The sequence below is a fragment of the Pogona vitticeps genome, chromosome 7 (assembly GCF_051106095.1).
Source record: "Pogona vitticeps strain Pit_001003342236 chromosome 7, PviZW2.1, whole genome shotgun sequence".
Taxonomy (NCBI): Eukaryota; Metazoa; Chordata; class Lepidosauria; order Squamata; family Agamidae; genus Pogona; species Pogona vitticeps.
Window position 1 is genome coordinate 10097856 of NC_135789.1, and position 24645 is coordinate 10122500.

At 44.1% G+C, this 24645-nt stretch overlaps 1 long non-coding RNA gene across 3 annotated transcripts in view; it reads left to right on the plus strand.

The window, feature by feature from the left end:
- The window catches only part of LOC140701792 (uncharacterized), a 76204-nt gene extending 65609 nt beyond the window's left edge, over nt 1–10595 (plus strand). For all 3 annotated transcript variants that reach the window (XR_013538019.1, XR_013538022.1, XR_013538021.1), the window contains one exon: nt 10512–10595. This is a non-coding gene — a long non-coding RNA (uncharacterized LOC140701792). The remainder of the gene's footprint in view (nt 1–10511) is intronic.
- The last annotated feature ends 14050 nt before the right edge of the window (nt 10596–24645 follow it).

Below are 24645 nucleotides of genomic sequence, written 5' to 3' on the forward strand. Positions count from 1 at the left end.
GGAGCACTCCAGCCCTCCTGTCTTCCACAGCCTCCTGGAGTTAGGTCAAAGTCATTTTGGTCGCTTCGATGACACTGTCCAGCCATCTCATCCTCTGTCGTCCCCTTCTCCTCTTGTCTTCACACTTTCCCAACATCAGGGTCTTTTCCAGGGAGTCTTCTCTTCTCATGAAATGGCCAAAGTATTGGAGCCTCAGCTTCAGGATCTGTCCTTCCAGTGAGCACTCAGGGTTGACTTCTTTCAAAATGGTTAGGTTTGATCTCCTTGCAGTCCAGGGGACTCTCAAGAGTCTCCTTCAGCACCACAATAAGAAAGCATCAGTTTTTCAGTGGTCAGCCTTCTTTATGGTCCAGCTCTCACTTCCATACATCACCACTTGAAAAACCATAGCTTTGACTATGCAGACTTTTGTCGGCAAGGGGATATCTCTTCTTTTTAAGATGCTGTCTAGATGTGTCATTGCTTTCCTCTCAAGAAGCAGGCGTCTTTTAATTTCGTGGCTGCTGTCACCATCTGCAGTGATCCTGGAGCCCAAGGAAGTAAAATCTGCCTCCATATCTTCCCCTTCTATTTGCCAGGAGGTGATGGGACCAGTGGCCATGATCTTAGATTTTTTTTTTTTGGATTTCTATAAAAAAAGCAAATAATGATTTTTAATTGGTTTTTATATTCTGAAATATTCTTGTCCCTCATGCAGTGCATCAGCATACATATATACAACAGGACTGTAATATCTGTGGGACCAGTACCCGCCGTTTCAGTTATCCATTGCCTGAAAGTATTAAATTAAAAAACTGACATTTCCTAGGTGTGTTACCAAAATGGGCTACTAGACTGAACCAGAGACTATGCTATATTCATTTCGTTTAGTCGTTTAGTCGTGTCCAACTCTTCATGACCCCATGGACCAGAGCACGCCAGGCCCTCCTATCTTCCACTGCCTCCCGGAGTTGTGTCAAATTCATGTTGGTTACTTCACAGACACCGTCCAGCCATCTCATCCTCGGTCGTCCCCTTCTCCTCTTGCCGTCACACTTTCCTAACATCAAGGTTTTTTCCAAGGAGTCTTCTCTTCTCATGAGATGGCCAAAGTACTGGAGCCTCAGCTTCAGGATCTGTCCTTCCAGTGAGCACTCAGGGTTGATTTTCTTTAGAATTGATAGGTTTGTTCTCCTTGCAGTCCATTCGAGGGAAATAGCCTGTGCTGTATAGTACTGTGCTGTATACCGTATAGGGTTAGCTATATCTGTCGTCTTGGAACCAATCTGTCATGGATACTACAGCCCTACTGTACTGGATCTATATATCCCCATTTTCTGTCTTCATAACATTTTTTTGGCAGTCGCTGGAAACTGGAGACTGAGCTTGCAGGATTGTGGGCTGAACTTTACAGGAGTTGTCCAAAGTTCTGAACTTATTTTGGAGAGAGGATTCAGCTTCTTGGAGAGCTCCTATAAATTTCAGTTGAAAAGCCAGAAAGGATTCTTTGGCCCATGGAATCAGAGTCTCCAGCCTCTGCTGGAAATAGTTAAACATTGTATTGATTAGTTCATGTGCTCAGCTAACCAACCCATGTCTTTCGGCCATGTCTACTCACTCCTGTCCCCAATACAGTGGACCCTCGACTTACAGACGGCTCGACTTACAGACTTTTCGAGTTACAGACTTCTCTGGCTGCAAAATTTAGATTCGACTTGCAGCCGGAGAATCGACTTACAGACCAGAAAAAAACCAAAACGGAACAAAAATAGAATAAAAACCGCTGGTTATGGGATTAATCGGTTTTCAATGCACTGTAGGTCAATGGAGATTCGACTTACAGACTTTTCGACTTGCAGCCACCATTCCAATATGGATTAATTCCTTAAGTAGAGGGTCCACTGTAGCTGGTCCGTTGCTTCACAAAACAGAGCATTTAATGAGATGTTTCGGTGCTAGCTTTTTCCTGCAGCAGATGGATGTTTGAGATGACTTAGATGAACCATTCGGACCTCGTGATTCTAAAAATCCTTCATAGTAAACAATCCTCGGTCGTGTAAATTGGAAAGAAGGTTCATAAGTTGTTTCCATGTACAACATTGGATGTCCAGGCCTACTAGAATCAGGAAAGGCAACATCTCCTAAGCTACCTGATCTAGAATGCCATTCCAATGGTATGCAAGAGGCCGGTTGTATCTATAATAAGCTTCCGTGCCCACATGCATGATGTGAAATGATGCAAACCTAATGAGCCAATTTCCACGGTGTGCTAAAGTTCACTCTTCTACATCTTGCTCACAAATGTCAGGCGGGAGCGAGTGAGAGAATGAAGCATTATTATTATTGCTAATTCTGTCATTAGAGTCTAACTGGAAAATATAATTAATGAGGGTAGCGGACGTCCTCGGAAAGCCCCGTCTATTTGCAATCTGTTCCCATCAGACGACCCTCCCTGGCTTAACCCAGGGTGGGGTGTTAATTAGAATGTGAATTTAAAGAGATGGAGGGGAGGCATCAGGATCAAATGGCAGATGCCGAGGACGGCTTTTCTCAACCCCATCCATAAGCCAACGATTCTGCCAACAGAATCGAAAGGCGAAAAGTGAAGGTTACCTTGGCTGATTGCATTTGATTGTCTATTTTTGTTTATTAGGCCCAATTAATCTGCTGGGCTCATTTGTTGACACTGGCGCTGCTCAGAGTTGTGGTGGAATGGGGAATAATTAAAATTTAAAGGACTTTTGAAAGCTGTATTTCCATTGTAAGGCTCATTACCTTCCCCCCCCCTCCCTCTTCCCGCAATGGATACAGAAGGTGGATGAGAAATATGTCTGGCTGTATCTCAGCAGCACGGCATAGAAGGACCCTTAGATGAGGTATTCATTTATATTTTAATTAAGCTTCGGAGCGTGGGCAGTTCTTGTATTGGCAAGGAGATAGCTGTGTGCAACCCGCGTCATCTCCTACTCAACACCAAATATTTCTCTTTGTAATCACACCAAGTCATCACATTCAACAGGTATGTTTTCTCAGCATTGACAGAGAAAAATGTCACAGCTGCATAGAAAATATAGAAGAGTGAAGTTGGAAGGGGCCTTCAAGGCCTCCTTCAGTTCCAAATACGAGGAAACGAGTGGTAAATTATTGGCAAAAACCATCTGATAGGAATAATGGAACTGTAGAGCTGAGGTACCTTGAGAATCCTCTGATCCAGCTCCCTTGCCAATGCGTGAATTCCCATCGTTGACAGAGAACTGTCGAACGCCATTTTCGGGACCTCAAAAGAAGGGCGGTTTGTTGTCTTCTGGGGGACTCCATGCCAGCGTCAAAGTGATCTTACCACCAGGAAGTTCTCCCAAAGGGCTCGTTGAGTTTGACTCTCTTTTCTTGTCATTTCAACGTGTTCAATTAAAGCAGCAGAAAACATGCTTTCTCTTCCACATGGTCACCTTTCAAATATCTGATTACACTATCCCCTTTCAGTTTTCTCTTCTGTCGGCAAACCATACCGAGATCCCTCAATGACATCCACAGGGTTTGGTTTGCCAAGCCTTTGACCAACTTGGTTTCTCTCTTCTGAATATATTCTGACTTGTTGATGCATCCTTCTTGATCATGGTGCCAAGGAGTTGATGACATGGAACCTTAGGAGTGTCAGCCATCAATAATTACAAATAGCTGCCCTTGACTTCATGAAAGGACTGAAAAAAGCAAGTTTCACCAACTTTATTTATGTATTGATTACAGATGGTAAGAGGGAGAGAGAGAGAGAGAGAGAGAGAGGTTTCAATGGTCCCTTATCCCTGTATCTCTTCCGTCCAACTCACACTCCAGTCTTGGACAATTTCTTAAATTTGCTGCACGTGTCTGAACAAGAAAACACGTCCAACACCAGAAGCAACAAGCTACAAGGAGCCAAGAGAAAATTGCACAATTGTTTTCTTCGTTCTGCAAGCTGGATTTAGAGTTGCTTTTTCTCAAAAGCCAAGCAGGCCTAGCTGGCCACATTTAGCACCACGAGCACTGAAAAGAGTAGGCTTCTTCATCATCTCCAGAGCTCATCCTTCATGGTCACAGGCCTGAGAGACCAGTCTTTGGATGAAATCTTTATTTCTCCTGATGGCTTGCCAGCTTTAATAAAGATTTATTGTGGTGCAATTTCCCAAGAGGGGGGTGAGATTAATGTTCAAGAAATCAGAGCTTATAAACTTTCTCCTATTATCCTGAAAGGATATTATTATTGCTTTCTGCTGCTACTCGGGAGCAAAGATATTTATGAGGGCCTGTCTTGCCGCAGAACAGGAGGCTTTTCTGACCTCTGGCTTTAATTCTCTCAAACAGAAAAACATGTTTACAGCAGTTGGTGTGGGTTTTTTTGTAAATCGAGATGGAAACCTTGAGAAGGAAAAGATGATAGATGGAAATCAGGGACATCTTATGAAACATTGAGAACACAACGGGACAAGGAATAATGATCAAATGAGGACAGTGGGAAGATTTGCAATATGCAACAGTTGATGGGATACATTTGAGATTGATAGATAGATCGATCGATCAGTCAATCAATAGATAGATAGATAAAGTCACAAATAGAGTAGGCTCATTGAATCAATGGGACGTATGGAGGAATTGACTCACCAGATCCCCACTGCTTCAATAGGCCGACTCTAGGGGCATCTTACAATGCTAAGCAACAGGATTTCAGCCAATCTGTCTACCCTAATTAGGACTAATAGTTAAATTTAATCTGGTGGGTCAACTCTAAAAGTTTTCCAGAGACCTATCCCAAGCTTTCCTCTTAAGAGATCTTAAGAGATCTATATGTATATAATGAGGATGCCGGGTGGATCTCTTAAGAGATCCACCCGGCATCCTCATTATATACATATAGATGCTAGACCTTCCCTTTTCACATTCAAGCATTTTTCAAAGTTATCATCATTTCCTTTGCTGGATCGAGGCATGTGTTGAACTGCTTAATATTTTAACTTTTCAGCATCAGTACCGGCTGTCTTGTTGCTTTGCCTATTAATGTAGTCTGTTTGAGACTCTCACTTGTGATTGTCAACAGCAAACTGGGCTTTTCCCGGTTGGGCAGCATATAAATTCGGTAAATAAGCAAATAAAGTGCAATTAGATCTGAATCAAACCTTATTGTTATAAATAGTATTTTTTTTATGGCCGCAAGGTGTTTGTAAATTCATATTTCCATTCTGGCTGGAAAAAGTTTTGTGTCATTTCCATTTCAATTATAATTGCTCTTTGAAGCGATTTGTCTCGAGGCTCGGTTTCATGACTTTTTTGATATCATGAACTTGTAAAAATCTGGAATAAAATAAAATAAAATAAAAATGACCCCATTTCTTCCTGTCAACGGCTTCCTCTACACAGTGTGTGATTTATAATAGCTGATTTCCTTTCTCCTTCTCCTCCATCCTTGTCATTATATCTTCAAAGTTTCCCCTAAGCTAAGTGGCTTAAGACCAAATATATCTTAAATTAAAATACCAAAAAAAAGTTTAAAAATTATCAAATCCCCTCTGTAAAAATAACATTCTTGACAGGTTGCATGGAAGATGAAGAAACTGGAATCAGAAGAACTATCAAGATGTTGACCCTTGAGCAAGACTGATGGAAGGAAGGGGCTTGTAAAAACTCATATTATGGAACAGGGTTGAGCCTACAATAGGCTACAATTAAGCAAGAAACCAACAACCTGCTCTGTTCAGTGGGTGGAAAAGGGATCTCCTGTTGCAGGGAACCTTGGGTAACTCATCCTATATACAGTGGTGCCTTGCTAGACAGTTACCCCGCATGACAGTTTTTCCGCTAGACATTGACTTTTTGCAATTGCTATAGTGATTCGCAAAACAGTGATTCCTATGGGGGAATTTCTCTGGGCAATGTTTGGTCCCTGCTTCGCAAACCGATTTACGCCAGAGGACGATTTTGACAGCTCCCTCCGCGCTCGCAAAACAGGTGTTTTCGGAATCTAAGCTTCGCAAGACAGCAATTTAAACAGATGATTGCCAGTTTGCAAAGCGGCTTTCCTATGGCCGATCTTCAGTAGACAACGACGATTCTTCCCCATTGGAATGCATTAAACAGGTTTCAATGCATTCCAATGGGGAAATGCTTTTCGCTAGACAATGATTTCACTAAACAGTGATTTCAGTGGAACAGATTATCATGATCTAGCGAGGCACCACTATACCTGGAGACTAAACATTGCCTTGCTCACAGAAAGCTTGGCTTCTCCAGCCATTAAGTTCGTCGGATCCATAATAGAGCTGGCCAGACCACACTGGATTGTTTAAAGAAGTTAAAATATATTTTATAAGAAAGGAATGTTGCAGCACTAAGGCCCAGTATCTTGTGCCTTAGTTACCTAAATGAGAAAAAAAAAACAATGCGAAACAAACATCATTCTCTCAAGTGTCCAAATGCTGCGGGTCTCTGAAGGTTGGGCTTCTCTCACATGGTTTTTCCTAACTTCTCATGGTCAATCCAGGAGACATGGAAGGAGGCACTTCCCAAAATCCTCTTGTGTCCCAGAATGCTGTTCTGCTGATGGTTAAATTCAATCGGACTGTTTGTGGGACTTTTTCCTGATAGGAATTCTTGTGCTAAAGTACCATATGCCCAGTGTAGGTTTAGCACCACTAAAGAGTAGGAGCGTGTCCTGAAACAGCTGTTTTTGACATTATTTCAGTATTTTATAATATACCATATTGTTGGTGCATTGCGAGGGTATGCAGATTTTGATGTCTGAACATCCACCTCTTCTCTTTTACAACTTTAGGTGGAATTGATAAGTTCAAAAATACTGTTCCCTCCTTCCTGCCACCAAGGTTATACTTGGGCTTCATCTAGAAGTAGTGAGTATAGGTAGCCAGCTGTTTGACATTGCTCTTGCCACCAACTTCTCCAGTACAATCACTGGCTCAAAGTTCATAATTGCTGCTTTATTTTTTTTAGATTTGATTCCTATGAGATGGGAAAAAAAGTGTGGAAGTCATGGTACAAAATTTCTATGCGTCTATTTTTGGATATGATGAGGTTATATCATCCTTTTTGCCATCCTTTCATCATCCTTTCTACCATCTTTATAGCCATCTGTTTTAATTGATCTTACTAGTTATTCTATATGTCGAATGTTTGCATTATTTTATTCTTACTATTGTTTTTTAACATTGTGTTGTTTGTCTTGTTGTTGTTAGCCGCCCAGATGGTGCAGGGTATAAATCTAATAAATAAAATAATAATAAAATAAAATAAAATAAAAAAGGCTGTGAGGGATGGTGAATAGAAAACAAAGCAAAGCGTGCTGCTTATATACCACCCCATAGTGCTTCAAGCACTCTCTGGGCAGTTTACAAGTTAATTATGCAGGCTACACATTGCCCCCCAGCAAGCTGGGTACTCATTTTACCGACCTCAGAAGGATAGAAGGCTGAGTCAACCTTGAGCCAGCTACCTGGGATTGAACCCTAGGTTGTGAGCACAGTTTGGGATGCAGTTCAGCAGTTTAACCACTGCGCCACGAGGCTAGAATAGAAGAACCCTAGTCTTCAGCAAAACTGAAACTAGGGTAAATTCAAATCATGCAGTGTCAGCACCAATTGTTCATTATTGCAACGTCATCATCTTGGAATTTCAGAGCTGAAAGGGACCCTATTCGGTCATTGAGGCCAGCCCCTACCAAGGAGTCACATTGGGGGAATCAAACTCCCAAATTCCGGGTGTTTGGTTGGTCATCGATAGCAAGAAGTCTCTAGACCACCAGCTGGTGGAATGATGCTGGAAATATGGAAGGGCCTTAGCTGAAAGCAGGGTTAGAAGGGACATTCAGACACGGTGGGACCTTCCAGACCTCTGATGTACTAACATTCTTTGATGCAGACAGAAAGCAACTGGTGCCTTAGCCAGTGTATTGCATGGAGGGTTAGTAAGGATGCTGTGTATTATAGCAAAGGGAAGCAAGACGACTCCCTCATCTTCTGGGGAAGCTGCCATTGACTCCAGCTAGGAGGCTACATGCTGCACAGATAGTGCCTCTTCTCTTCCATGGCTGAAAGGCTACCTTCTGACTTGGACAAGCGGGAGGCTTTATAACCTGGGGAACCCCTCCCTTGAAACTGGCAGGGAGGAGGCGAAGGCAATAGCCATGCACTCCTGTGTGCTGAATGGCACCAGGTCCTTCTGAAATCGCATCCGTGTGTCCTCATCAACCTGATAAGCCATTCCTAGAACAACAGATTTATCAATCCAGAATGTGGCACGTGCGGTCTTTCTATGCTCACGGCCCCCACTAACCTGCTGGAGTGACCTTCGCGAAATAGTGCATAATTGTGTTTTTTAATAGAAAATGTCCCATCTGACACAAAGACACATTCCATACCACTTGTGATTGCTATTATTACGTACGCCCTGAGTAACAGTCAAGTGGCTCTTCATACTTCAGCTACACATGTAAGTAATTGCGTCTCAAACCTTCTGAAAAAATAATCTCTTTCCATTTGCTTGTTTCTTGTATGGGAAGCTTTGTTGTTATTTGCTGTGCTTGAGCTTGCGTGATTATGGGGTTCCCTCTGAGTGTTCCTTCTTTCTGCTTTTTGTTGAAACAACTCCTTGTAAACAGGATTTATTTTTTTAAAACTCAAGCAACGTTTTGAGATGTTGTTAGCTGTTGCTCAGAGAAAGGGCAGAATGAGCTCAAGGATTCTCATGGTACATTGGTGCCTAGGGAAGACTTTTGCCACGTATTTTGGCTTTTTTTTTTTTAGGGACACTTAGCACCCCCACCATCTGAAAAAGCTTTTGAAAAAGTTTTGAGCACTAGAGGATGCAAAAGTGCATGTGCAGTTGTCATCATCCTGTGCCAACAAGTCAATTCCAACCTACAACAACCTCTCAGATATAAAGAACTCAAAAGATGTCCATTTATCTGAATACTCGGGGACCACTATGCAGGTCGCCCAAGATCACACACACGGACATATTTCTGGTTGATCTTGGCTTGCCCTTCTTCTGAGAGGCACAGTGGGGAACTCCAAGTCTCTGGTTCTACAGCCGCGTGCTCCAACCCACTAAGACAGAACACCTTTATTTTTCAGGTGGGTCTCATGGGTGGGGTGATTTAGAAATGAGCACCTTCAAACCTGCCCCTGCTGCAAACCATACGGGTCCATGTGTACTAAAAGTCTGACCCAATCATGGGCAGATTTCTGTGTTCCTATGTGCCATGCTCCAGCTGCTGTAGCTTTGAGTGACACTTTCAATTCATCCTATTCATCGCTCTTGGTAAGATGCTACTCTGTGCATTCTTATTAAGCCCCACATTGGACAGCAGCCTTAGACTTTTCATAACATCATAATAGCCTTACATTTTATTTAGGCTACAGGGGTTTAAAGTCACATCTGAAACAACAACAACAACAACAACAACAACAACAACAACAACAACAACAACAACAACAACAACAAAACCAGTAACCAAGAAAGCGTGATAGTTTCCTTTCTATGAAACAGCTATGAACGGCCATGATTTGAAATGGGATATCAACATGGTCCTGAAAAACCCTTTCCAAGCCAATGTACAATTTGCATAATTGAAGCCTCCTTTGCATAACATGCAAATCAGGCCACCCAGATGAGGGGGAACTGGGTCATGCCAACACTAATTATGCCCCCAATGGATTAATGACTCCCATGGATCTTTCTTGTTGCTAAGGACACCGCCTTTCTCCAGCTGTTACGGGTAAAATTCTGGTGTCAAGGTTCGGCTTCTTCAAAGACATCGCGCTGATGGAGAGAGGCCAGAAGTGTTAACAGGCTTACCGGCAATTTGTAGATTACATTCTAATGCTGCCTCAGAGGGTCTGAGAGTTAAAAAGGTGAGGTCCCAGAAGGTTTGCTTGAAATGGCTGCTAGAGAGAAACATGTTCAGAGCTAGAGAATCAGAAATAACATTGAGACAAATCATAGAGTTGGAAGGGGGGTATAACGTCATTCAGTCCAACCCCGTGCTCAAGGCAGGAATCCAAATCCAAGCAGGTCCGACAGAGAGTTGTCCTGTTTTCTTTCAAAGGCCTCCAGCATTGGAGCGCTCGCCACTTCCCAAGGTCCTAGGTTCCATTGTCATACTGCTCTAACAGTTAAGAACGTTTTCTTGATATTCAACTGGAATCTGGCTTCCTCTAACTTGAGCCCATTGTTGCATGTCCTGCACTTTGGGATGATCGAGAACAGATCCTGCCCCTCCTCTTTCAAGTAAACTAAAAGTGCTCGCCCATCTCCCCTCAGTCTTCTTTTCTCACAGCTAAACATACCGTGTTGTTTCAGTATTTCCTCATAAGGCACCGTGTCCAGCAACCTCTTCTGAATGTGTTCCATTTTGTTAAGATGTGGTGTCCAGAGCTAGACTCAAGATGAGGCCTAACCAGTGCTGAATAGAGGGGAACTGGTACCTCTCAGGGTTTGGAGACTACTTCTCTTAAAGCAACCGAAAATATCTTTGCCCTTTTTTGCAGCCTCATCACACGGTTGCCTCATCTTCAGCTTGTGATCGATAACCATTCCAAGATCCTTCTCACTCACAGTATTACTGAGGTGAGTATCTCCCATCTTGTAATGGTTTGTTTTGTTTTCTAGTTAGGTGTAGATCTCTACACTTATCCCTGTTAAATTTCACTGAGCTGTTTTCGACCCAGTGCTCCAACCTATCAAGACCTTTTTAAAAAATTGTTCCTCCTCCCACCCCCAGGATAATAGCTGCCCTGCCCAATTTTGTGTCATCCAAAAATCTGACCTATATTCCCTGTGCCTATTCAAGTCATCAATCAAAACGTTGAAGAGCGCCAGGCCCAAGAATGATCCTTGTGGGAACCCCCACTTGTGACCTTCTTCCAATTTGAGAAGGAGCCATTAAGGAGCACTCATTATGATCCTGTAACCAAGTTCAAGTTCTCCCTTTATACAGTTTGGGGCCTGTGATGATTTTGAATCCACTTGTAAAGTCACAACTACAACAGGCTCATTGAATCAGTGAGAATTTGGCGAATCAACTCCTCTGTACCATTGATTCAATAGGCCTACTTGCAAGGTTCAGTCCAGAGTGACTGGATTTTAGCCCCTAATGCCGGATTCGATTTCTTTGGTTCCTTTGATATATCTTTCTGAAGATGAAGTAATTTTCCATCTCCAAAATCCAGGGAAAACGATGGATGTGGGCCTGTTGATAACTGGTCAGACTTTGAAAATGTTATTTCAAAAGCAGGCAAATTTACCCAGGCACATTAGAAGTGGGTTGCCTGAAAATGACTCTTTTCTGTGATATATTTCTTTTGCTAAAGTTTTGAATAAAATTGGATTCATACAACTAGTTCTGGAGAGTCTGGCTGGCTGTTAGGGTTGGTCAAAACGCCGTGTCTTTTGGAACAGAACTTGACCCCTGAAAAAGTGTGCAGCAACAGGAGAGACAAAGGGTGAAAATAAAAGCCATCACCGGTTTGTCTGGAAGAAAAGGATATTAAAACCAGCAGCGTGTGGATTGTTCTGCTCATAAATTACTCCAACAGAAAGTAATGGTTTCAGGACCTTGTAATCCAATAACGGGGAAATGGATTCTCTCCTTGCTTGAGGGATCGGATCTCTCAACCCCTCAAATAAAAAGCAAGGCCCCACAAGTGAGGAGTGAAGGAAGCACGAATCTTTGAGAAGAAGGACACCGTGGAAATGTCTTTTCTCTATCATTCCCTTTTTTTTCTTTCCATCACCGTTCCACATGAGAAAGGGCTACACTTAGGATGAAATGGCATGAGCTGTGCCCTGAGCAAATGGGGTAGGTCAGCAAGGGGCTAGGTTTGCCAGGTCATCCTCTGAGGGTCAAAACATGAGAGCAGGCAGTGGACTATTCTGAGATCACAACCATCCTTGGGATGTCCTGGAGTAAGACCCGTGTGGTGTCAAAATTTGGGTCTTGTGAATTCACTGAGGTGGGGAAGGCAAGGTTTCAGAAGGAAGCCAATGCAACTTGAAAAGGGGATGTGTGAAGACGGGTGCCCAGGGCTTTCCACACATCCTCTATCAAAATCAAGCTTTCTCCTCTTCCACCCTGAGCGTTGTCGTTCTGTCTTGGAGGCTTCTGAGATTTCAGCCAGCATCTGGCAACTCTAGCAATGCTATTCAGGTGATGGACCCCAACGTGTACCTCTTGATTTTCAAACTCTATAAGTAGATGGCTGCCAAGCATTGGGAAAACCCAAGCACTGTGCTTTGGAAATAACATGGGTGATGGTGGTGGTGGTGGTGGTGGTGGTGGTGGTGATAGAAGCCTCGCGTACTACTATTAACCTTGGGTGAACCACTGCCAACAACAACAGAGACACCATGAAGAAATCTGTGGACTTCTTGAACACTCTGCAGACAGCCCAAGAGTTTGGAATGCCTGTGGGATAGTGTGTTCACCATGTTTCCAAAACCGTCTGGAAGTCTCATCTCCCAGCTCCGGCAAATGAAGAAAAGGTGGACCTTCTGGAGCCATGGAAAATAAGCTTTCCCTGTCTTTCAGGTGACAGCCTTTCAGGTATCCGAAGACGGCTACTGAATCACCTTTCAATCTTTCCTGCTCCAGGCTAAATGTTTTCAACTCCCCTCTCCATTTCTCATGGGGATTGGTTTTCAACTCAGATCTTGATCACCTTCTCATGGACGTGTTCCAGCTTGGTTGCTTCCATCTTAAATGGCAGTGCCCAGACCCGGTTACGCAGGACTCTCAATCAAAGTAGGATAGAATGGTACTCTTACCTCTACATCAAGGGAAGTAACCCTATGCTTGTGGTGCAGTTGGTATTGGCTTTGTGATGTGCATCTGGGGTAATGTGTCCACTTAGGATGGTCACAAATGACGTTTGAGGTCCCTTCCAACTCTGAAGTTTATTATTGGAGACTGCACAGAGACACAATAGAAAGTGTGTGTGTGTGTGTGTGTGTGTGTGTGTGTGTGTGTGTGTGTGTATGTACAACTGGCTAACCCGATGCAATTCTACAGGGATCTGGCCAATATAGAGATGGAAAGGCAAAAATTGGTTGATAAAACAGGATCTCAGATATCATGCCGTATGCCTTGATGGTTTGCTTCCAGCCAGCCATCCCTGGGTAGATGAATACCACTAACAGCTGACCATCCTTGGTAATTTCTGACAATGTCATCTTTTCTAATGCAAATGAGCTGCCTTCTGGAGTACTAAACGGAAGCTCTGCTGAAACATTTAATTGCTACTCTGGGAGATGAGACGTGGACCTTGTTATGAAAAGAGGCAAGTCCTTGGACAATTCAGAACAGGGACTTCACTTGCAACAGATGCCATTCGTGGCAGAGACTACTGCCTCAGCTCCAGCAGTTTTGTCCTCTCTTAATTTTCAGGGGGCTCGGAAAACAAACAAACATAGTGGATGTCTCAGAGCTCCATGTACACAATCATATGATCATTTTATATTTAGAACTGCCTTCATCTGTTCTTCTGCCAAGCGTGCACAGACCTTAATATGTGGAAAAGTTCATCCTGACACCTGGAGAAAAAAAATGTAGCCTCCCAGCAGTGCTCAGAGATATGCAAGGGCAGAATGTAGGGTGTGGAGAACCCAGCCCCAAATCCAGTTGTTTCTTAATCCCAATGAAAGACGACCCATTGAATTTAAATGAAGGTTGACTCAACTGGCTTGATAGTTCAGTAGGTTGGAACACCTGGATGTGGAGCCAAGGATCAGGGTCTGATTACATTGAATGCCAACTTGAGCATCCTTGGGGAAGCAGGATGGTGGTCCCAGGGAGTGGTTAACCATAGCTGAGTCCTTTGTATCATGAAAACTCTGCAAAAGTTGCCATACACCAGAAGCAGCTTAATTGGTACTCCATGAACAGGTCCAATTCATTCAATGGGTTTACTCTACTTAGGATGAACACTCAAATGTAGCCCAATCTCTACCTTGTCTGTAAGGAGTTGCGCCGGTCAACTCAATACATGAGTTGACTGACACAAGGAAGGGTTGCAGTACTAAGTATGTGCTCCACATGCATCCAACACACACACACACACACACACACAGAGAGAGAGAGAGAGAGAGAGAGAGAGAGAGAGAGAGAAGAGGGAAGAGTTTTGAACACTGAAGGTGCTACCGCACTAAAACTCACTTCTCCCAAACAAGTGCAGAGTGACTCAGAAGAGACAAACAAGGGGAGTGGAAACCAAGCCTTAGGAGGAAAGAGTGAAAGAAAAGGGCATGTTCAACCTTGAGGAGAGAAATACGATAGCACTTTTTAAATACTTGAAATACTTAAATACCTACAGAGAAGGGCCAGGATGTTTTCTTGATCCTCCCAGAGTTCAGGACACATCACAATGGACTCAAACTACAGGAAGTCAGAGTTCAGATGAACATCAGGGAAAAAAGGCAGGATGACAATGAAACCAATGACTTTGGTTGGTGGTGAGGTCTCAAATGCTGGAGGCATTCAAGAGAAAAATGGGCAACCAGATCTGCTTTGATTTGTATTGAGGAGGGAGTTGGACTCCATAGTCTTATAGGCCCCTTCCATGATTCTCTGATATGGTATGACCAAAAAGAGTCAGTACCCACAAGGACTGAATGTTCCAGTCTCTTTTTTAAAATCCATGATTCTGCTTCCTTTCTGTACTAGGATTTATCTCTACTTCTACCAATAACTATCAATTTTTTTTGAACCTTCAAAAATCCTCAGCTGAAAACTTTCAAGTTCAACTTCTATTTCAAGGAAAATTGGAGGATGCCAAGACCTTTGAAAAACTTGCCATTGATTTGCTTTGCCATCACATGCTTTAAATGACCCTCTTAGGGAACTAAATCTGGCCAGCTGCACAACACAGTGATCGCATCTTGCACTTTTCATAATCTATGGTGATTACATGGTCCTGTCCTCCCCCCCTCCAATGCTGAGAGTGTAACTTTCTAGAAAAGTAGCTGTATTATTCTGTAATCTGCTGTAGCAAAAAACAGCAGGCTGTCCCATGGCGCCTTGAAGTCTGAGCAGTTCTATCCAGCTGTTTTTGTTGCAGCCGATTACTAAGAAAAGCTGTCATCGCCCACCTTCCCATTCTGCACACAACCAAACCAATCTCATCTTATTTTGGAACTTAAACATGATCTAGCCTGGTTCATATTCATATGGGACCCCATCAGGAAATATTAAAGGGAAAGCTGATACGCAAGAACTCAATCTCATCTAAAGCATAAAATGATGACTGGCATTCCAGAGGTCTGTAGACTACAACTCCCATCAGCCTTAGGCAGGACAGTCAACAGAAAGGGAGTGTGACAGTTGCAGTCCAACATCTACCCTCATATAGGCTGAACACACCAGTCCTGTGTGTTTTCAGAAGCTAAACTGGCTTAGTTATCAGTTGCATGGGTTGACCACAAGAGAAGAACACCAGGGGTCTCCCTGGTAGGGAGGGCTAGGAACAAATCTTGTCCGAAAGACTGGGAAGCCATGAACATGAGGCAGAATTAACAATATGGGGGCAGATGGGCAAAAGAGTCTGAATCCAAAGAAAGAAACTTGTACTATTCTGTGGAATATGTCTATGGGGAAATAACTCACCAAAACAGCTGGAGCAGCTTATGAAACTCTTATAAGCAAGCTATTTTTGTGTGCTTTGTACTCCAGAACCCTCCTTATTCCTCTTTCCTGCCCTTGCTGTCCACCTACACCTTTGTCCCAATTTCTGACAGGAGGTGATTTGTGTATTTTGCCCTTAAAATGGGACAAGGGCAGCCCCACAGCTCAGTGCAACGTAAGCCAAAGCCAACCTGCCACCCCAAATTTCTGCAGACCTGTCTTGAAATCTGGTTCCGTTTGGTTGGAGAAAATGTTTTATGTTACTATTGCCCCTCTAGGAATATATTGAGAGGTGCTAGCAAATAATGAACAAAATAAGGTAATACAGCACCAAACCCATCCACTTCATGGGCTCCAACCACCTAGATGATGGCTAAAATCAAGGAAAAGTTGTCTGCATACACCTGTAAATATTAAACCAGAAGAGGCGAGGCTAAGCTATGGAGAGCAATAACAACACACCTGGCTGAAGGGACGAATGCTGAAGAGTGTCTTCCACCAGGACAAGACTCTACCTGGAGCATCTGGAAGTTAGTTAATAGACTTCAAAGTGAAGTAGGAAAATCAAATGGGGCCACTTGAATACAGGACAAATGTTCTGTGGTTGTGGGGAAATTCAATAAATGCAACATTTTTGTGAATGCAGTTTATGTCCCTCCACATGTAGTAAAGAGGATCTAATAAATGGCCAAGGTAAATGCTCTTGAAGTAACCCACTTCCAGTTAAAAATAATCTAATCATGTTAACATTTTAAATTTGTTTGACCTTTTTCTATATTTCATGTACGTCCGTAATTTTAAATAGTGCTGCATTCTGATATGAAAAAAGAAGGAAAGATATTATCAATTGACCTTGACTCTAATCCTCTTTTCCTTGGGAGCAGGTGGGCCTATGATTTTTGCTCGGCTGTTCCGGGATTCCATAAATCATCTCCGTTTCAAGATGTTTTTTTTTTTTTTTTACAAATTCTCCCAGGGGGCCGCTTCTCAATCAAAGAACAAAGCAATCTGAGCTCAGCCCACCAAAAGATCGTTGACAATGTGACCCCAAAATCTCTTTCATTTGAGATGGCTCCTACCGCTGTGGTTCTCTCCCGGCACTTGTGCATCCATATGTATTTTCTCAACCCTGGTGTTTGTTTGGATCAAAAGCATGGAAGGACATCAAGGATGTGATTGTCGGCACAGCAGGCGCTCTTTGTCTCTGAGAAAGGAGAGAGAGGATCTGGAATACCAATGGTCCTCGCGGGTGGAGGATGCTGATCTTAGGGAATAAGAGGCCTGAGGAAGAAGATACTCTCAGCGCTACCACTTCCTGCACACTGCTGGCAGAGAAAAAGCAGGAGAGCGGACGAGTTGATTCAGCCTTTTGATGCCCAGATTATTAGTACTGCATACATTGAAAAGAAACCAGGCCCACAATTATTCTCTGAAAATAATAAAACTAACATTTGTTGAAAGGCAGTGTAGTGCAGTGGGTAGAGCGATGGACCAGGACCCAGGAAAGTTTGGTTCAAATACCTTCTTGTCCATGGAAATCCACAAGAGGGCAGCAATGTTCAACCACTCCTTGTGCATCTCACCGTACTTTGAAAGAACAGGCCAGTGGCACATCACACAGAAAGAAATATTTATTAGAGCGATACGTGGAGGTAGGAAAGATGACAGGAATCCTGGTTATAATTATCAAAGTGTGGAGGTGCAGGGTGTGACAAACCCAGACCTACTGGGATATGTCACACAGTTACACTAAGCTGCCACCAACCATTCCCTATAAGAAGTCACACAGACCAGGGATGGATTTTTAAACAATAAAAAGAATAAGGTTTATTTTAAATACACACAGGGAAAAATAAACAATCAGGTGAATAACATAAAGTAACGTGGCTTATTCTCACTCATACAAGCATACAGTTTGGTTCACCCAGAACCCTTAACTTGAAGCACAGACCCTGAACCTATCAGTTCTGGCTAACCAACAGACACCTGAACCTATCAGGTTGGTACTCTGACACACAGAAGTACCCTGTCTGACACACAGACTCCCACAACAGCTTCTTCTTCCCAGCTGCTGCTTCGTCACAACCCAGTGTCTCTCAGCATCTCACAGTGTCTCTCCTCTCACCACACAGGCATCACATATTTATACAGTACAGCCCCTCCTCCTGATGTCCCGCCTTCCACTCCCCATAGGATGGAACTTTCCCTCCAAACCCATGACAGACAGGTAACATCAGTGCTGTATGTAACACCTCCCCTCTTTATAAGTTGTTTTGTAGGGGGAAAGCTAAGGTGCTTTTCACCAAAAAACAACCTGTATAAAATACACAACAACAGTTATACATACCATATTATACTTACTTATACTTACATTCTAAATTAACCATAGCAAATAGGCATATAAACATTTACCATATACATTACATCAATTTACCGTTATTCATACAAACCAAATTCAGAAAAACCAGGTACATTTAACCTTGTCATCATTATGTACACATAGTCCATGTTCTTTCGCCGTCTTCATTCTTCAGGTCTTCTTGATAAGGCGTCAGCAACACAGTTCACTGACCCTTTGACCACCTTCACTTCAAAGTCATAGTCCTGTAGGTTTAAAGCCCACCTCATAAGTTTGCTATTGTGGGTTTTCATTGTCTTTAACCATTGCAATGGTGAATGGTCAGTACACAGAATAAAATGTCTTCCCCAGATGTAAGGCTTGGCCTTCTGGATCGCGTAGACTATGGCCAAACACTCCTTCTCCACGGTTGCCAAATGTCTCTCACCTTTTTGAAGTTTCCTACTCAGGTAGGACACTGGATGCTGGTCACCATTCTCATCCTCCTGGCACAGAACTGCTCCTACCCCGCTGTTAGACGCGTCGGTGTAGATGATGAACTCCCGGTCGAAGTCTGGAGCCCGCAGCACAGGATAGTTGATTAACGCCTCCTTCAACCTCTGGAACGCCGCCTCACAGTCGCTGGTCCACGGGATGCGGTCATCAGCCTTCTTCCTCGTCAGATCGGTCAGCGGAGCCGCAATCTCGCTAAACCTCGGGATGAACTTTCTGTAGTAGCCCACCAACCCAAGAAATGATTTGACTTTTTTCTTGGTGTTGGGTCTAGGCCAATCACGAACTGCTTCTATTTTGGCCTCCAGGGGTTTTATCACTCCTCCCCCTACCATGTGACCCAAGTATTTTATTTCTGGGCTACCCAGCTGACACTTGCTGGCCTTTACTGTTAGCCCTGCTGCACTTAACCTCTGCAGCACTAACTCCAGGTGTATCAGGTGATCTTCCCAGGTATTACTGAAGATCCCTATGTCGTCAATGTAGGCCACTGTAAAGTCACTGAGCCCTGCCAAGGTCTGGTCCATCAGCCTTTGGAATGTGGCTGGTGCATTTCTGAGACCAAAGCTCAGGACTCGAAACTCATAGAGACCAAAAGGGCTGCAAAAGGCAGTCTTTTCTTGATCCCTGGGATCAATTCTTAATTGCCAATATCCTTTTACCAGGTCCAATGATGAGATGAACCGACAACCCCCTATGGTTTCAATCAGGTTGTCTAGCCTGGGCATTGGGTAGGCATCAGGAGTGGTTACACGGTTTAATTTCCTGTAATCAACACAAAACCTAATGCTCCCATCAGGCTTGTCCACAAGGACTATCGGAGAGGACCAAGGACTAGAAGAGGGGACGATTATGTTCTCCCTCAGCATCTCGTCCAGCTCCTTCCGCACCTTGTCCCTATAGGGTCCCGTTACTCGGTATGGGGATACTGCCTGCGGGGGTGCATCCCCTGTGTGGATCCGATGCATCACTCCCTTCACTATCCCCGGCTTGTTGGAAAACACCTGTTGATATTTACTAAGCAGCATTTTTAGTTCTTGCTGCTGGTCTTGGGTGAGTGCAGGACTGATCTTTACCTCCTCTGGGTTGTATTTTACTTCCCCTCTACCCTCCCAGAAGGGTAATTCAGCTTCCTCACTCTCAGCTGCTTTTATAGCAAATAGAACCCTCTGTTCCCCTCTGTAGTAGGGTTTTAGGGCATTCACATGAACCACCCTCCTTGCTTGGTTCTCCTCCTGCTCTATTAGGTAGTTCAGGTCTGACATCTTGGAAATGACCCTATATGGTCCTGCCCATTTGAGCTGCAGTTTATTCTCTCTGCAGGGCCTAAGCCAAAGCACTTCCTCCCCTGGGTCAAAGTGTCTCTCTCTAGCTTTGTGGTCATACCATGTTTTCTGTCTGACCTTCTGAGCTTGCAGGTTTTCTGCTGCCAGCTCTAGATTTCTCCTTAGGTCATTCATCAAGGTGTCTATGTAAGTCACAACGTCTTGTGGGTCATCCTGGGTGATCTGCTCCCAATTTTGTTTGATCAAATCAAGGGGCCCTTTCACCCCTAAGTGTGCAACAAACATGTCAGAGTGACCCCTTTGTAAGATCATGGGGCGATACTTTTCAGGTACCACCCGCTGACTTCTGATCCCATCTCCCCCTTTTGAGATATTCCTCAGGGTTTCTCTATATAAAATCCCCTTTTCCTCCAGAAATCTCACTGGGGTTTCAGGTGTTAGCTGGGCGTCAGTCACCTGTTCAAAACACTTTTGGAGAGTGGCGTCTGCCTTTTGCTCCTGTCCAAATCTGCTGTCTGTGGTTAAGGTTTCCACCACAGCTTCTGAACTCCCCTCTGCTTCCGTCTCTGGCTCATCATTACCCCCCTGAACTGTCCCTGTGGTGGCTTGTGAGCGTGTAATCACTAGCACCCGTTTCACATGTTCAGCCAGGTCATTTCCCACGAGCACGGCTGCTGGCAGAGTCGATGAAATCGCTAGCCGCCAATCTCCCCTCCAGCCTTGAAAGTTGACAGGTACCTCTGCTACTGGCAGAGAGATTACCTGCCCCTCAATCCCTGCCACCTTCATGCTCTCATTTGGGATTATAAACTCCCTAGGGATGATATCTGGATGGCACAGGGTTACCTGGGAACAAGTGTCCCGCAGCCCCCTATACTGACGGTCAAGTATTCCTACGTCCACCCCAGCTGTCTCAAACAACTGAGAATCTGTTTTTATCAGCAAGCAGCGCTTTACCTCCACAAGAGGACCATTCTCCTCAGCCTGATCAGCAGAGGTAGCTGTTCCAGACTGAGTAGCCGTGGCAACAGGCTCCCTCAGTGACACTGAGCCTTGCTCTTTCTGGACACAGAACACAGCTTTTGGCTTGGTCCCACTAGCATTCTGAGGCACCATTCCTTTTAGCTGCTTTAATTTCTCACACTCTGAGATTAGATGACCCTTTCCCTGACAGAAATAGCATTTTCTGGTGTATTTTGATTCTCTCTCATCTTGTTTTGGTTTTCCCTCCAAAATCTGAGGTCTTGGTTTCATGTCTGAGGGCTTCCCTTCACCATGGGCCCCTCCCCCTTGCTGGCTTTTCCCTGGTCCCTGAGAGTACTTGCTGTAGGTTTCTTTGGGTTTACCTACAGATTTCCCCTCACCCAAGGGCTTTCTTATTTGGGAAATAAAATCTGCAATCTCTGCGGCTGCTGCCACAGATTTCGGTTTCCTTTCCCTCACCTGGAATTTCAATTCCCCATGCAGGACTGAATAGAACTGTTCCAGTGCTATCAAATCTTTAAGCTGCTCATAGGTCTCTGTCCCTTCCTGCGATAGCCATTTCTCAAGCAGCCTCACCAATTGGGCCCCCACTTGGGTAAAAGTCTGTTCTGGTTTCTTGGTGAGGGACCTGAATCTTTGTCTCAGCTGCTCCGCATTTATCCCATGTCTGGCAAACACCAGTTTTTTAAACTCTGCAAAATCTTTCATCAGTTCCTCAGGCATCTCGGCATAAACCTCAGCCAGGCTACCACTGATTAAAGATCGCATGATGGTCATCTTCTCAGTTTCCCTCACTGAGAAGTCCACAAACGCTCTTTCCACTAAGGAAAAGAACACCTCAGGACAATCTCCCTTGTGGTACACAGGGAATTTCTTCAGGTCAGCTTTAGACAGTTGGCCTCCCTCAGAATCCCTATTATTATTATTGTTCTGATTCATCAGTTCCAATTTTTTTAATTCAAACGCCATTTTCTCTCTCTGCAATTCCAATTCAATTCTCTGTCTCTCTAATCTTTCTTCCTTTTCCATTCTCTCTATTTCAAATTGCCGCTGTTTCTCTCTTTCCCTTTCCTCCATTTCCCTCACCCTCAGTTCATGCTGTTGGGCTAGGAGTATTTTTCTGAGTTCTGGGTTCTGCTCTCCTGTGCTGTCACCCTGCACTGAGCCAAATTCATCCTCAGAACCTTGGTCAATCTGGGGGTCTTTCACTTCACTCATTTCTGCTACTTGGCTTCGAGTCAAGGGCATAACCCCCCCTCAGAACAGGCTGCTTTAAAAAGTCAAGCCTCAAAATAAAACGACCACTTTTTTCCTTCTTGCCTCAGAACCAGCCTTCTCTAGGCTGCTGTTCTTCAGCACTAACTTGCAACAGTATCGAGTCAGAGCCTACCCCCCTCTGCTGGGCCTCTCAGCTGGCAAGCTAGCTCACTGTTACTACGCAGTTTTGCCTCAGCTTTTTCCCGCCAAAACTAGGCTGCCTCAGAGCACCTTAATCTAAGTCTCCCCAGTTGGCACGTTCTTCTACTAGCGCACCTCCCCGTGAGGTACACCTAGAAGATTACCTACGCGCCTCAGACTGTCCCTGACTAGACCCCCCTTGCTCTAGGCACACTTGCCAAGGCTTTGCTGGACCGCTGGACAACTGGACCAGTCGTATCCCACACGCTGGACACCAATCAATGTGACAAACCCAGACCTACTGGGATATGTCACACAGTTACACTAAGCTGCCACCAACCATTCCCTATAAGAAGTCACACAGACCAGGGATGGATTTTTAAACAATAAAAAGAATAAGGTTTATTTTAAATACACACAGGGAAAAATAAACAATCAGGTGAATAACATAAAGTAACGTGGCTTATTCTCACTCATACAAGCATACAGTTTGGTTCACCCAGAACCCTTAACTTGAAGCACAGACCCTGAACCTATCAGTTCTGGCTAACCAACAGACACCTGAACCTATCAGGTTGGTACTCTGACACACAGAAGTACCCTGTCTGACACACAGACTCCCACAACAGCTTCTTCTTCCCAGCTGCTGCTTCGTCACAACCCAGTGTCTTTCAGCATCTCACAGTGTCTCTCCTCTCACCACACAGGCATCACATATTTATACAGTACAGCCCCTCCTCCTGATGTCCCGCCTTCCACTCCCCATAGGATGGAACTTTCCCTCCAAACCCATGACAGACAGGTAACATCAGTGCTGTATGTAACACAGGGAAGGCTGTTCCCTCCCTCCCGGGAACAAAGGTAAGGTGACATTGGCTCGTAAAAGCATCCAGAAAAAAAAAAAGCAAGAGAAGGAAATGAAGAGCCATCAGTACCCCCCCAACAGTATTGGTCCATGTTAATGGAAGGTAAATGTAGGTTAAAGCAGGTCAGGGATAGTGTGAGAAACCCAATGATCTCTCCCCCCCATCTCTTTCAGTCCTTCTGTATCTCTTCTCTAATGTTCCAGCTTTCTAAAAGTCCATGATGTAAAGTAGCTTGAGCCAGGGAGACCTGGCAGGAACTGAAAATGAGCAGAGATGGGTACAAAGATGACCACACACACAAAAAAACCAAATAACTTCTTATATCACTGTCTCCTATCTGAGACTTTTCTCCTCGTCCGAAAACTGGAGAAATGTACTAACTTTCTGAGATGTCCTCCACGTTCCTCAGACTTTGGCAGCTCTTTCTGCTGAGATTTGATAGTAGCTAGCCTTTCCCTTGTCCTCGAGTGTCTGTCGGTTGCTTTTCAGCACAGAGGCGTAGTGTGAGAGGCGGCCTAAAAGCCATCTCAGCCAGCCCATTGCTGATGGAGATGCCACCTCCGCCAATCTCTAGAATCAGCTTTCTCTACTCACAAGGTTCATGGGTATTCTGGATCCTTCAAAGCCCTGGGAGAAAAAGTGGCTGAGGGTGTAGACTTTCACCAATAGTGGTGATAAGTTTCATTCTCCAGAAATTGGGGGGGGGGACATTGTGGGGGCCTCATGACAGTGCAGTCAGATCTGCTGTCATGCCCATGCGCTCAGGATGGGAGAATAGAAAATCCATATCTGTTCACTCCAGGTGGGTGTTTCCACACCTCAATCCAGGTGGAACATATTCTTCTGTTCTTGTTCTAATACTGTCGGGCTGCAGTTGAAAGTTAACCAGATGTTATCTGGGTAAGTGACAAAGCTTGGCAGTCGTTTGAAGGAAATTTGAATCCAGGCTCCCGACGGCCATTTGCGATCTTTAATCTCGGCACGATATGGGGACAGCAAGTGGAATGGGAGGGGGGGGTTAGGAAAGTCCATCACTTGGCAGAGATAAGAAAGCTTATTCCATTCAATTATGGACTCGATAAGGCAGGCCCAAAGCCCTGTAATCCATTTACAGCACACTTCCCTCGCTCAGCAGCATAAATATTTTAGCAATCCACCATTTATGTCTACTGCCAAGGTGAGAATAATTGAGTCACAGCAAGCAACCTCGCCTCTTCACATGCTCTGAAAGGGCAAAACCAGTTGGGTGGTTTTGCAAGTCAAGTCAAGGCAAGGCAAGTGTTTTTAAATGCATTTTTTTTCTTTTTTAAAAAAGCATGCTAGTTACTCTTGAGCAAAGGGAAGTAAAAAGTTATTTTTAGTTTCACAAAATGCAACTACAGTGGTAACTAATTAACTTTTGGGTGGTCTGAGAACTATAATGATAACTTTTTAGTAATTAATTAACGTTCCAAACTTTTCTGACACTTGTGCTCTCCCCTCTGTTTTCGTTCTTAGGTTAGAGAGGAGGAATGGCTGACTGCTTTGGGGAAACAAATATGGTGCCATCCTTTCTTCATGGGGAACAAAGACGTTTCCATGGGAAGGCTGTAAAAAGAAGACCAGTCCTTTCCAAGGTTCAGT